At 38.5% G+C, this 12,788-nt stretch overlaps 1 protein-coding gene across 2 annotated transcripts in view; it reads right to left on the bottom strand.

Annotated features, from left to right (window-relative positions):
• Nucleotides 1-12,788, bottom strand: part of GRM1 (glutamate metabotropic receptor 1) — a 195,573-nt gene that overhangs the window by 181,441 nt on the left and 1,344 nt on the right. The gene's annotated exons all lie outside the window — the stretch shown is intronic.

The following is a 12,788-nucleotide window of genomic DNA, read 5'->3' as shown; positions in this document are numbered from 1 at the left end:
TTTGTGGTACCAGCACATTCCTGCCTCACACTTCACCGGAAACAGCACAGCTATGACAAAAGTGGAATACATTATTTCATTTATATTTGGATTCCGTAGAAAAGGCACAAGTAGGTGTGACAAGGACAATGAGTTTTCAAACATGAATATACTCTAAACTGCCTTGTAAGAGCACATTAAAATGTTCATTGCTTGAAGGGACAGCTTCTATATCATGCTGGTTGTGTTCTGAAACAACCAGAAAATATCAATGCCCACATTTTCTCTGTTGAAGTTAAAGCAAATATTCACAAAATTTACCACTGAAATCCTTTCTAGAAAAACTGCTGGGTAAACATGTTCATTCCTCTAGCTAACAACTTGTTTTCTTCCATAGTGGATTTTTTTTTTTAGTTTATTTTTCATGGGCTGTCAGATGAATTATATCACATTAGATGTGAAGCAGTATTCTAATTAATGAGACCATAGAAAATGTCACTGCATCCTTTCAGAAAACTTGCTGTTTTGTTCAGTCACAGGGGCCAACCTTTATGTCACAAGTAAGAGAGCAAGTACAGTATAAAATCTGCATGAATCCAAAATTTTGCCCCAAGCAAACAAAAATAGTAGGAACTAAAGGGCTCTGTAATCTAAGGGTAAAATGCATAACAAGCACCGATGCTTGGTAAGGGCAGAAATCCTGACGTAAAATAATGCATTTAAATTGCAACAGTGGACTTAATTTGACTGAGGGGATTTTTTCATCTTGAGTTTCTCTTCCTCTACAATCATTATCAACACCACAGGATATTTTGAATTTTCCGAGACAGCTGAGCAGATGAGCAATCGCATGAATGTTAAGCTACTCTTTCAATTAAAGGTTTTTCCTGCCTGCTTGCATAATCAAATCTACCCATAAATGAACAGGATTTAATGCCAGAAAGAACCATCAGTTCTTCCTATCTGAACACCTGTATAATGCCAGCCCATACATTCATTCCTGATACCACTGCGCCATGTCCAGTGACTTGCATTTTGAATAAAACTGTTCTGGAACATCTGCAGCAAATTTTGATTAGACAACATCAAAAGTCTGGAAGCATCACTTTCTTCAGTTATTTGTCCCAGTGGTTAATCACCGTCACAAGTAAAACTGTTTGTCTTTTATCTAATTGGAATTTGTTGGCTTACCAGCAATTGGCCCTTGCTATGCATTTAACCATTAGGATACAGAGCCCTGTAGCTCCTACTGGGTTTGTTTGCTTGGAGGAAATGAAACACTTTTTGATTAATCAAGCTGTACCTCTTTTTGACAAACCAGATAGAGTAAGCTGGTTTAAGTTCCTGGCATAGGGCATTTTTTTCAGCCCTCAAATCATTTAGAGTTTTATCCCTCTCTCTTTTCAAGATTTTAACTTTCTTTTTAAAATGTTGGCAACAGACCTGAACAAAGAATAGCAAAAATAATACTAATAATACTCAGATTGAGGTAAAGTTCCCACTCCCTTAAGGATGACATTAGCTTTTTTATTTTGGGTTGAGGTTTTTTTGATGCAGCTCCTCTATAACCATATTGTATTTTTAGAACTTCTTTCAGGAACATGATTCTCTGTAAGTTGCACATGTTCTTTATTCTTGTATTTATGACATTTGACTTTATTAGCATGCATTTTCTTACACTGGGCCTATTTTACTAAGACATCTGAATCTTTCCTTTTCTCCTCATTAATTGCCATTTTACAAATCTGCGTATCTCATCAGCAATTATGCTTTGTATATCATTGATGAAGAAGTGAGGCATTAGACCCTTTGTCAAGCTCTGTGCAATGCAGTAGACATAATCTCATTTGATGGTCACTCTTTACTTGCTGAGGTCAGTGTGCTGAGTTTTAATTTACATTATGTCTGGTTTTCTGACATTGCATAGTGCTTTTTTTTAATAAAAATATCCTGTAATACCAATTCACTGCCTTAAGAAATCCAATATATTTCATCCACACTTTTATCTGTAGCTACCAAGTTTGCACTTTCCTTAGGGAATAAAGTCAGGTTTGATTGAAAAGACAAGTTTTCCATAGAGTCACACTGATTGGTTTTAATTTAATTACAATTTTTTTGCCATCTGAATCCTGAATCATCATCTTACTCTTTTTCTGGGGATTGCTGTCTTGGTAGGCAGAGCTCTCTGGCATAGCTCCTTTGTCTTTTGCATTTGGATTTTTGGCACAACTCAACACTGTCCATTTTTCGCTGTTCCATAATATACTGAAATCAATAATCATTGCCTCACTCAACTTCCTAACATCAGTTTTGCACATTACTGTGCTCATGCTGCAGGCTTAGACTTTTACTACATCCTTACCCTACCCTTTTGCAGGATGCCAACATTGGAGAACACCATCGCAGGCGTGGTTTAGGGGCATGTGTTTAAGAGAATACTGGCCATCTCTTTCTGAGGTCAGTCACAAATCCTGAAGGAGCTCCTGGAAAACCTTCTTGTCATTCTTGTAGTTTCACCTGTAGGCTGGCACTGCATGGGAAGGAGGAGGAATTCTGGCTCTGGGTGACTAGCACTGGCACCGTGTCATTTGGTATGCACAGACTGAGCTGTCAGATGTTGGAGTCCTGATCAGACTTGACAGTAGACAAAAAACGGTTTGAGTCAGGCAGCTACCCATGTGAAAGAGGAAGGCTAATCCTATTTCCAAGGGAATGCAGTGACACCTGAGGACCACAACTGTAGTGCCTTGATGGGGAAAGGGACAAGAAAGGACTGATGAAAAGGCAGGTGGCTTAGCTGAAGAAGTTACCGCACGGTGTGCTGTGGCTAAGTGATACCCAGGCTGCCAGAGCTGCTGCCTGGCTCACTCCCCTTTCTCAAAATCTTGAGCACCTTTGTTCCAGCAGAGCGACTCTCCCAGCTCAGCACTGTGCTTCATGTAGCTGTAGTGTTTTTAATCTGATCCTGAATATGAGTTTATCCTTCCAGGGAATTATGGCTTGGCAAATAAGGGCAACCTCTGAGAGAATGCTGTCAGCCCACTGCTGTAACCCATTCTGACCAGTCCAGTAGGAAAGGCTTTTAACTTTCCAGTCTCTCAAATCATCCTACCAGTTTTAGCAATTCTGATAATATAGCATTCCTTTACAGCACTGTCAATATTCAGTTTCATGTATTTGCTGCTCAGACAAGAGACTGAGATTTACGCATGTGGAACTTGCAGTCAAATACATGCTCACTAGGAGGATCATCATCTTTCAATACCCAGCACGAGGGCCTTCATGACAAATTTCCATTTGCTAAAGCCTCTTCACAGCACCATGTGGGTAAGAAAGGCTTATATAAATAAGCATGAAAGGTTTTCTCACTTCCTGACAATTAATTACAAATATATCTTTTATATTCTACTCCACAGAGGAGGAGACATTCAATGTTCAATGGAGCCTGGCCAGACACTTTAAGAAAGTATTTATGAACACTTATTCAGAATTCAAATAGCTGTCACTTCAGCAGTATTCATGCCTGGTTCTTATTGCTGTTTGCCAGGATGAGTTTTGTTTGAATAAATGTTTGGGGAATTACTAGCTTGTACAAATCCATCTGCATCCACAGATGAATAAGCATGAAAGTTAGTAGTCAAACAACTGCAAATTGTGACTGCATTTAAGAAAATGAAAGTTCCCAAACAATTTGCAAAGAGAACGAAGAATTAAATTCACTGGGGAATTTGTATGGGAAGAAGTGAACTAGATTCAGCCACATTCTAGTTAGAAGGAAAAAAATAATGTGTGTGAATATCCTATACAAATCCAACAAACAGAGTTTGCCTTCACAGAATTTTACACTACTTTCAATTAACTGAGATCCTTCCAGCTGTGGGATTTACAAGCCCTGTGGATTTTTAGTGCTTTCTGAGGAATGTCAGCTCCATAACCTGAAAAAAAAAGATCTGATGGCCATGCTGAGTCCCATTCAGGATCCATTGGACTCAACAGAGAACCATCAGCTAACTTCAATGAGCATTGCATCAAGAGCCTTACAGCTACACTTGTTCTCTGCACCAGCATGGGACGTGACCTCTGCTTTGTCTACCAGAACTGCCAAATGCCTATTCTTACAACATTCCTATCAAACTTCAAAGGCACTTATAAATCATTGCTGGCTGTTAATATAGTTCAAATATACTTTGAGAAATTAACTTGTTTAAAAATGTTCAAGAGAGAATACAAATGGAAATTGTTCAAATGGAGAACCATGGCATTGTATAACAAACAATATGACTTTTCAGTAAAATGGAATATGTGTCACACTGGTTTTTGATAGACATAAGCCATCTAGGTAGTGGCATGTCACAAGAGGAAAGGACAGCTTGTGATGCACAGCACTTTTCATTAAAAAGCACCCCACGTGCCACAAAATGCTGTTAACACACCCTGGCTCTGTATGTAGTACTGCCAGACTGTAGGTTAGATAATTGAAAATTAAGGCAAATCTTACTTGTCGTGCATTGATTTCTTTTTCATGCATGTTACTCATCTGCTCATTGAACTCACAAAAGGGGAAGCAACTCTTGATTTAGTCTTGAGCAGTATACAAGGCCTTATTAACACCTAACTATCCAAAAAATAGTCTATAATTGTGACTGTACTTTAGTAATATTTGGACAGAAAAAGCTGCACGTGGAATAAAAAAAATCAGTAATAGTAACATTTAATTTAAAACAAAATAAATTATATAAAAATGAGAAAGATAATTTCAAGGAAATCAAAAAGAGAAGCTGAAAGAATGAAATACTAAAAAATTACACAGACACTACTCAGAAATACATGAAATGCTGAAAGCCAAAGTCTGAAAGGATTAAAAAAGCCAGCATCATAAAGCAGAAAAGTAGATTTCCTAAAGCTATTAAAACAAAACAACAACAATTAAAAAATAAATAAAATAAAATAAAATAAAATAAAATAAAATAAAATAAAATAAAATAAAATAAAATAAAATAAAATAAAATAAAATAAAATAAAATAAAATAAAATAAAACCCAGATACTTCAAAAAGTCTAGTCATGTCTTAATGAAGGAAAGAGAATAGAGCATACCTTGTCAAATGAAATACAAAACCACAATAAAACAAACAAGATGAAACAATTTTGAGACATAAAGGCATAGAATTTAATAACCCACCATTTTTCAAATATTCCAGAAATGGGAAACTTGCCTGATATTCAGTGATAACCAATTATGTAAAAAGAGCACTCAGGGAAGATAAAACCATAACAGAAAAGTTAAATTAATTCTCTGAGTCTGTACTGCCTGTGAAGGCGGATAAGATGGTTCTCATACAAAGGTCATTTCTTATGTAGGATAAGACTGAACCATTGTCTCAGAGTGTCAGTAGAACGTATTTTAGAACAAATTTGTAAGATGGACTCCAACAAATTGCCAACACCAACTAACTGCCTGTTGTGGTACGTTACCACCAGTTAAACTGGCCCTAGTACCAAAACAGGTGGAAATGGTAAAGGGGAAAAAGTAGTTTTAGATTTTCACATATCAGTTTTCATTTTTTAACAAAATTTATAGAGAGTACAGAGGCATAGAGGGTAATCCAATGAACAACAGACATGATATTTCTGCAGACCTAAGATATTTCTGCACAAAGCTAATTGGTAGGAACCATAACAAAAACAGTACTAATGCACAAGTAAATACATATGCCATATTAGGGAAGAACCAACATAGCTTTTGCAGAGAAAATATACACCTCAGAAGGTCATTAGACTTCTTTGTTGGAGCAGGTAACCATATGAATGATACAATCACTATAGATTACCTGGAATTTAAGAAATCTTTTGATGAGGTCCCTTGTTAAAGGCTCTGACAGAAATAGAGGTAATATGGGATAAAACAGAAGGTCCTGGATTAATTATTGGCTAACAGATAGGAACCATATGTAGGCAATAGATTTTGTGTTAACAAATAAAGAGTAATGCACACGAGGAAAACCCCATAATAATGGCCCCTGGAGCAGGCTTTACCATTTAAGAAAAAGGTTTTGTGGTAATTTTGAAGTATTTTCTGACAACATGCGTTCAGCACATGGTGGTAGCTAAAAAGGTGATGGACTACTGGAAGTTTATTAGGAAAGATTTGAGAGCAATACTGAAATTTTTACTTCAAGAGTGAGTTTAATTGAGGTGGACCCCCACCCTGGATGCTGCATATAGCTCTGATTCTCCACTTTTCATATTGGAATTAGAAGTACAGAATAACGATGAGGATTAACAAATGATGAGAAGTTTAGTATGAATGTATGAAGGTAATGCAGTCATCAAGGAATAGCTTTCAGTAAGCAACAGGAAACACTTGTTGACACAACACATAATTAAGTTATAGAATTCGTTGTTATGATACTATGGAGACTGAAGTATAAATAGATACAAAAAAGGATTAGACAAATTCATAAAGGAAAGTTCCATTGGTGGCTGGTAGCCCTAGTACTTGGGAAGTTGCTACATACGGAAGCCGTGAAGGTACGCTCTGTACATGCCCTGCTCTTCCTTCTTTTAATATTCAGCCCACTGTTGAAGGATCAGTAGAGCAGCTTTAGTATTTCTTCAGTTTTGATTTCCTTTCCTCAGCCAAAGACAGTTTCTTGTAAAACAATTACTACAAAGAGCCCTTACACCGTTCTTAGGGATACTCCTTACACATATTTATCTACTGTGTGAGGTATTCTAATTGGGACAGGCTTTTAAAAAATGACCCTCACCCTGTAAGTGTTTCTTCACTGGTAATGAACTAAGATTGACATAAACTCAGTTGGCTTCAGTGACTTTATACTGCTCTAGGGTCTGTGAACAGCCACTTGTGGATCCTCCTTTGGACTAGACAGGAACTGGGGCCACAGCCCAGCAGGCAGCAACAGCTACAGTGGCTTCAAAGATCACAAGCCACCTGCCACCTCTCTCAGTCGTCAACTCGGTGCTGCATCAACAGGCAAACCAGATGTAGAAATTGTTCTTCAAGACATACATTAATAGTGATAATAATAATAGCAATATTAGTGTTTGGGAAAAGATCCAGTCTGAAAAATTAGCCAGCAAAACCAAGCTGGTTACCGATGGCATTCATTTGTTGCGCACTTCTCTCCACCCATCTCTGGCAATATCCCTTAGCTACCCATAGATGAAGGGATGGTTTCTTTAGGTGAAACGCTATTGTAGTTCATGTCCAGTCAGTTTCTGGCCCTCCTGACTGCCAGCACAGGTGTTAATGACTGCCATCTGTGACGGTGGCTTATGCTGCGGACACCTGCTACCCAGAAAATATACTGAAATCCCTGCTTTGTTTTGCATGGGTCAGTGAGCACCAGTTAGTAATGACTTTGATCAGTATTTTTCTGGGTTGCATGTGGCAGGTGCAATGCTTCTGGTCTCCCACTACAGTTACCAGCTCATTGATGCATCAGACCCCTGAAGAATCCTTCTCAATGGGTGGCACTACTTCTCGTTATATGATTTCACTTTACATAGCCTTTGGTTTTCTGGCTGAGAAACCTAAGCACAAGAACCTTCATATTATGAACTATATGTTCAAAGGAATGTTTTAGAGGCATTTTCACAAGCTTTTTGAGAAAGCCCAGATCGTTTATGTCTTTTAAAACAGCCTTCAGTGGGACGAGAATCCTGCAGGAGTTTACGAGGATCATGGGGCATACAAATCTGAAAGCAAGGACATAATGCAGAAAAAATAGAAGCAAAGCACAAATGAAGCCATGATGCTGACTGATAAATATGAACTTGAGCAATATTGCTGAGAAGGCAGGTACAGAAGTTAGATGAGTATTTTGAGTTGATTTAAGTCAGGCAGCTGCCAGGTGTGTAGTTGAAAAGCTAGATTATTTGTGAATTTAGGAGTACTGCAAAGCAATATGTTTTCAAGAAGGAATTTCTCTTGATCTCTATGATGTTTGTCACCCCCAATCATTTTGTCAGCTTCAATCAATTTAAGTGATTCTCCCAGCACCTTCTAATAAATACAATTAAAGTGTCCAATGTAGGGAATATTCTAGTCCCTACTTGTTTTCAAATTAATTTCTGTCCTCCTTGAGACACCTCTCTCACTTTTTTCCCTGATCACAAAACCTCTGAAGATGGTTAGCGAAGCTAGTTAAATGGAGAAAAAATTAGATAGGAATATGCATTTGTGAACACACATCTCAGACACAATTTACAACGCTTCATGAGGTTAACCTTTTAGAGCATTTTTGTAATTGTGGGTACCTATAGACATATTTGTAAACTCTGAAATTTCAAACATTTGAATTTGAGTTGCTTTTCTCTATTGCCTGGTCACAATTCTAACAGAAAGTATCAATCATTGAGTGACACCATGGAATTAGTACTATAACATTGTTCGAAATGGCTGTAGGAACACCCTGTGAGAAATTAAACACAACTGTATGAAAATTATTCCTTTGAGCTATTTGATGGATATTGCCCCACTTATCTTTAAACAGAAGTATTATTTTCTAGCACCTCTAAAGCTACTTTTTAGTGAGTTCTACTGAAAGAACGTATTTCCTGTAAAACTTGAAATAAAATGCAAGATTCACTCCCTTCTATCCTCTTTCCAACATACATAACCATGCCTGTGAGTCTCCTGTACTCTACTACAATGGAGCACGTGCAGCAGTCAGGTTATCAAAAATCACTGTGAAGATAACCTACCCACCATCTACTTGCATTTGAAAGTCTTTACAGTTGTGCCATCTGCTTCAACATAGTTCATTTTAAGACTTATACTCAAGCAAAAGGAACAGCCTGGCAATACAAATCTGACAAAATTGATCAACACCAGAAACAACCCAGTGATGTCAGTAAAATTAATCTATAAACAATCAAAATTTGGTGCAATTAACTTAATCATTCCATTTCCAAAGTGGTTTCTACAAAGTCCACATGTTAATCTGTTGGAATGGAAATTTTGTTTATAAAGGGGTATTTGTACACTAAAGTGTACGAATGGTCCATAAATCACAAATGGCACTCAAACGGATCTATTCTGCACATTCAGATTTTGTTTTCACAGAATCAAAAATCTCACGTACATTTTATAAGGCTAACACATATGCAACAATGTAAATGAAAAGCCAGGCACAGGCATTAAGTATTTCTATTTGCTTATTCAGAAGTTATATATTTGGAAGATGAAGTGATAAAAACACTTCTTACACCATCATCTTTCCTGCTTCTTGTATAAGAGGAACAGCTAAGGGTGAGGGATCTGATGGAGACTCTGTGTTGATGACTAGCCAGGGTACAGGTGTCTTGTGGGTTTTTGGAAGTTGGTGTAACCCTCGGCAATCTCACAACCGCTCTCCATTTTCTGGAGACAACCCTTTTAACTTCTGTGCCTTCAGTGTCAAACCAGCACAGAGGTGGTGCCCACCATCTCTGCTTATCGTTTCTTGCCTCATCCCAGAGGCAGGCCAGGAGCTCTTCTCCAGGCAAGGAAGAAAGCGCCCCCTGTAAGTCTTCGATTTTGCCAAATAACCAGTGGCTGCCTGGTAAATTGAGAATAATACCTGACTCTGAGGTTATCTCACCAAAGACCAGAATATCTCACTTGGAAAGTAACCCTTAGCAAGTGCAGTTCTTTCTGCCCTTATCGCACTCAGGATTGTGCCCAACTTAACACATGTGCTTTTGATGTCTTTGATTTCCATAGGAAGCCTTGGCTCGGAGTCAGACATTCCCTTATGTACATTTCCAGATAAGAATGATTCTGAAGCCTAAGAGCCAAGATATACACACGCCAACACTGAATTACCTTTCAAGAACCCTTAAAAAAGATAATAGCCTTCAAAATGCCTTGCAGCTACTATAAGGTCACGCAGCCTTCCACCAGCAGGTGCACAGATTTCTCACATCCTTTAATGACTGCTTCCCACTCTGGAAAAAAGGCACTCTCACGATGTGCAACTACGTTCAACGGAGATATGTAATAAAATGACCAAACATACTAACTTGCCTTTCTTTGTTCTTGAATATGGAGCATTATGTGTCAGGTTTACTCTAAAAGGAGCTATGTGTTCTGTGTGCCTTTGAAAACAGATTTTATTCACTAGCTGAGAAGTTTCCACTCAAGTGCAATGTTTATAAATCTTAATAAACAACTGTGCAACAAAACCCCACCCCAAAACAAGTATGGGATACCTCCATGCAACTTCTTGTACTGGTGTATAAAGATTGCGTACAGTTAAGTGTCATCAAGACTAATTAACACTAATTATCCTATTAACACATGAAGAATAAACTTTCATGTCAAATGCAAAGTAGGATATTGGGGACTACTTACAGACATCGTGCTACAGGTTGGGTGACTTTATTATCTTCATTCTTGTGGCATGTGTAGGCTTCAGGTTAAGAAACATGGGCACCGAATTGTGGTATTTATTTCTTTTTAAAGGTCTCATTGTGCAGAGTGGTGCTGTTTTGGGCATTCAAATAACTCCAGCTAGAGTCTAGAGTAAACAGAGCAGTTGGATGGTTCAGCCTGTCTGAGAAAGGGTGCATCAGCTCTGGGCTATTTCTGGGGCCCTGGGCGGGTATAGACTGAGGAGCAGGGCTAGCAGACACAGGTAGTCAGTCAGCTCAGTGGTCTCATTGCATCCCCTTGTGGCTGGGTGGCTACAAGAGCTGAGGACTGTCCATCCCCATGCGAGTGAGGGGGTCGGGTAGAAACTAAGCAGCTTTTCTGCTCTCAAGAGGTGATCAGACTGGATGTAGGGTACTAGAAAGTGAAAAAATTAACTTCTTCACAGTGTCAACCTGTGCATTTCCTAGAAATGCGCCCATTTCTCACAGTCCCTGCTGAAGTGATTCTCCAACCCATGATACCCTAGAATTCCTCCCAGCTCATTTTGCAGCCCACCATAAAGACAGCGTAGAGGTCTATGAGTAAGTGTGGAGGAGGAATGTTTCTTACTACACTTTATCCCCGTATTTCCAAACATAGCAAGGATGGAGCAGCTCCTGTTCACGCAGACTATTATTCAGAGTGGATTTGTGTTGTCTGCGAAGAGTGATCCTACCTTTAGCACACCAGCAGGCAGATCTCTCACAGTGAATGCATGGGATTTGAAACAACAGAAATAATGTAACGATGTAACAATTTACACAGATCTTCATGAGTACTAATTTCACTTTCAATCAATAAATAAATGAATAAATAGAAGCTCTTTGGAATCCACCCAACAGCAATTGGGATGGGGTTAATAACTTTTCTGTCTGGAAGGGAACATAGAAATTGAGGCTTGTTACATATTGCCAGTGGAATTTGTAACTTGAATCTAACAGTAAAGGTATGGCAGATACAGATTAATAATTATTTTAAAAAGCAAATATGAGCTGCATAATCTGCAAAATCCTTGTGATGTTTCCTAAGAGGAGTCTGTTGCCTTGTGGAGGTAGAATTAATCCACTATTTTCAAATGTATCACTTTAAAGTCTATAAAAATATCTTGCAAGGAGCATTTTTCATCAGTCAGCAAGATATTTACAAAAATAGATATTTAATTAAAATTTCTCACAGGCAATGACTGAAATTACTACTTATCTTTTAAAAACAGATGAACAAATAACCTTCATGATCTGTGGTCTTTTCCAAAAGAGGTAACGTTAACGAGAGTTACATCTACAGAGTGAGAGAGCAAGGGAGCAGGTCCCTTGAAGCAGCTACTCAGGCACTGTGGGTTAGCATAGCTCCCCGAAGTGCACTGAAGAGATGCGAGATGGCGATTTACAGCAAGAAAGAATCTACCCCTTTCATATTTATTTTTCACCCTGGCCTGCCACAAGATCCAATCTTCTCTGTCAGCAATAGAGAATCTTAATAGCTCATGTCCAACTCTTGCTAGCAGTTCGTTTCCTCATCTGAACAGGGCATAAAATGAACTGCAAATATCAGGTCACTGTCTCCTGCTCTTACTCTCCCCTCCCGCCCCCCAGATTGCAGCACTTTCACATTTTAGGTGTCCGGTTTAATCCAATTCACCTCTGACTGTGGCATATGCAATTCCTCCTGGAGATTCTTTTATTTATTCATCATAATGTATCTTCTTAACTCTTTTTACTTAGTCATGTCTGAGAATTAAAGGTGTGGAGTCAGCTCAGTAACCAGAGGGAATCATAAATCAAATCCATACAAGAGATACAGTCAGATAAACACAATAGCTGCAAAACTATAGCAATAATGTGGTCAGGTTTGAAGTTTTGTACTTAAAAAATCACATTTTGAGGACCATAACAGGACTATAGGAATGTCACAATAATATATCAGAAGAGTTTGCCTTCTATCAAATGCAATTACTTCTGTAATCTATGTTGGTCCACCTAGCCTGGCTATAAACCAATGTCTCCTTTTAAAAATACCCTTACTTTTGATATTTTTCTGTTGATATTTAAAAATAATAAAACCTGTTGACTATGAACAGATTGGACAGAGCAGTATTTTTTAGCATTGCTCAAGCTGTATGAGAACATGCTTGCCCGGACCTGCTGACAAACTACCCGCTGCCCTTTCCTTCCCACAGGGCATGGCTTTGCAGGGGCTACCTGGAATGCAGAGGGATTTTCAGATTTCTTTCCTCTGTGTCCGCAGTCCCAGAAAATAAGTTCACATGCAGCAAAGCAGCTAATCCAGGAGTCCCTGCCGAGCCATCACTTTGTTTTGCTTAGGCAGAAATGCCAAACTTACTGTGATGGCAGCAACCGAGCGTGTAAGTGAGACCTGTTCACCAGCCTCAT

Source organism: Phalacrocorax carbo, chromosome 3, assembly GCF_963921805.1.
Source record: "Phalacrocorax carbo chromosome 3, bPhaCar2.1, whole genome shotgun sequence".
In the NCBI taxonomy this organism is placed as follows: Eukaryota; Metazoa; Chordata; class Aves; order Suliformes; family Phalacrocoracidae; genus Phalacrocorax; species Phalacrocorax carbo.
Note: the sequence above shows the minus strand (reverse complement) of the source record. Positions and strands in the feature narration are given on the sequence as shown.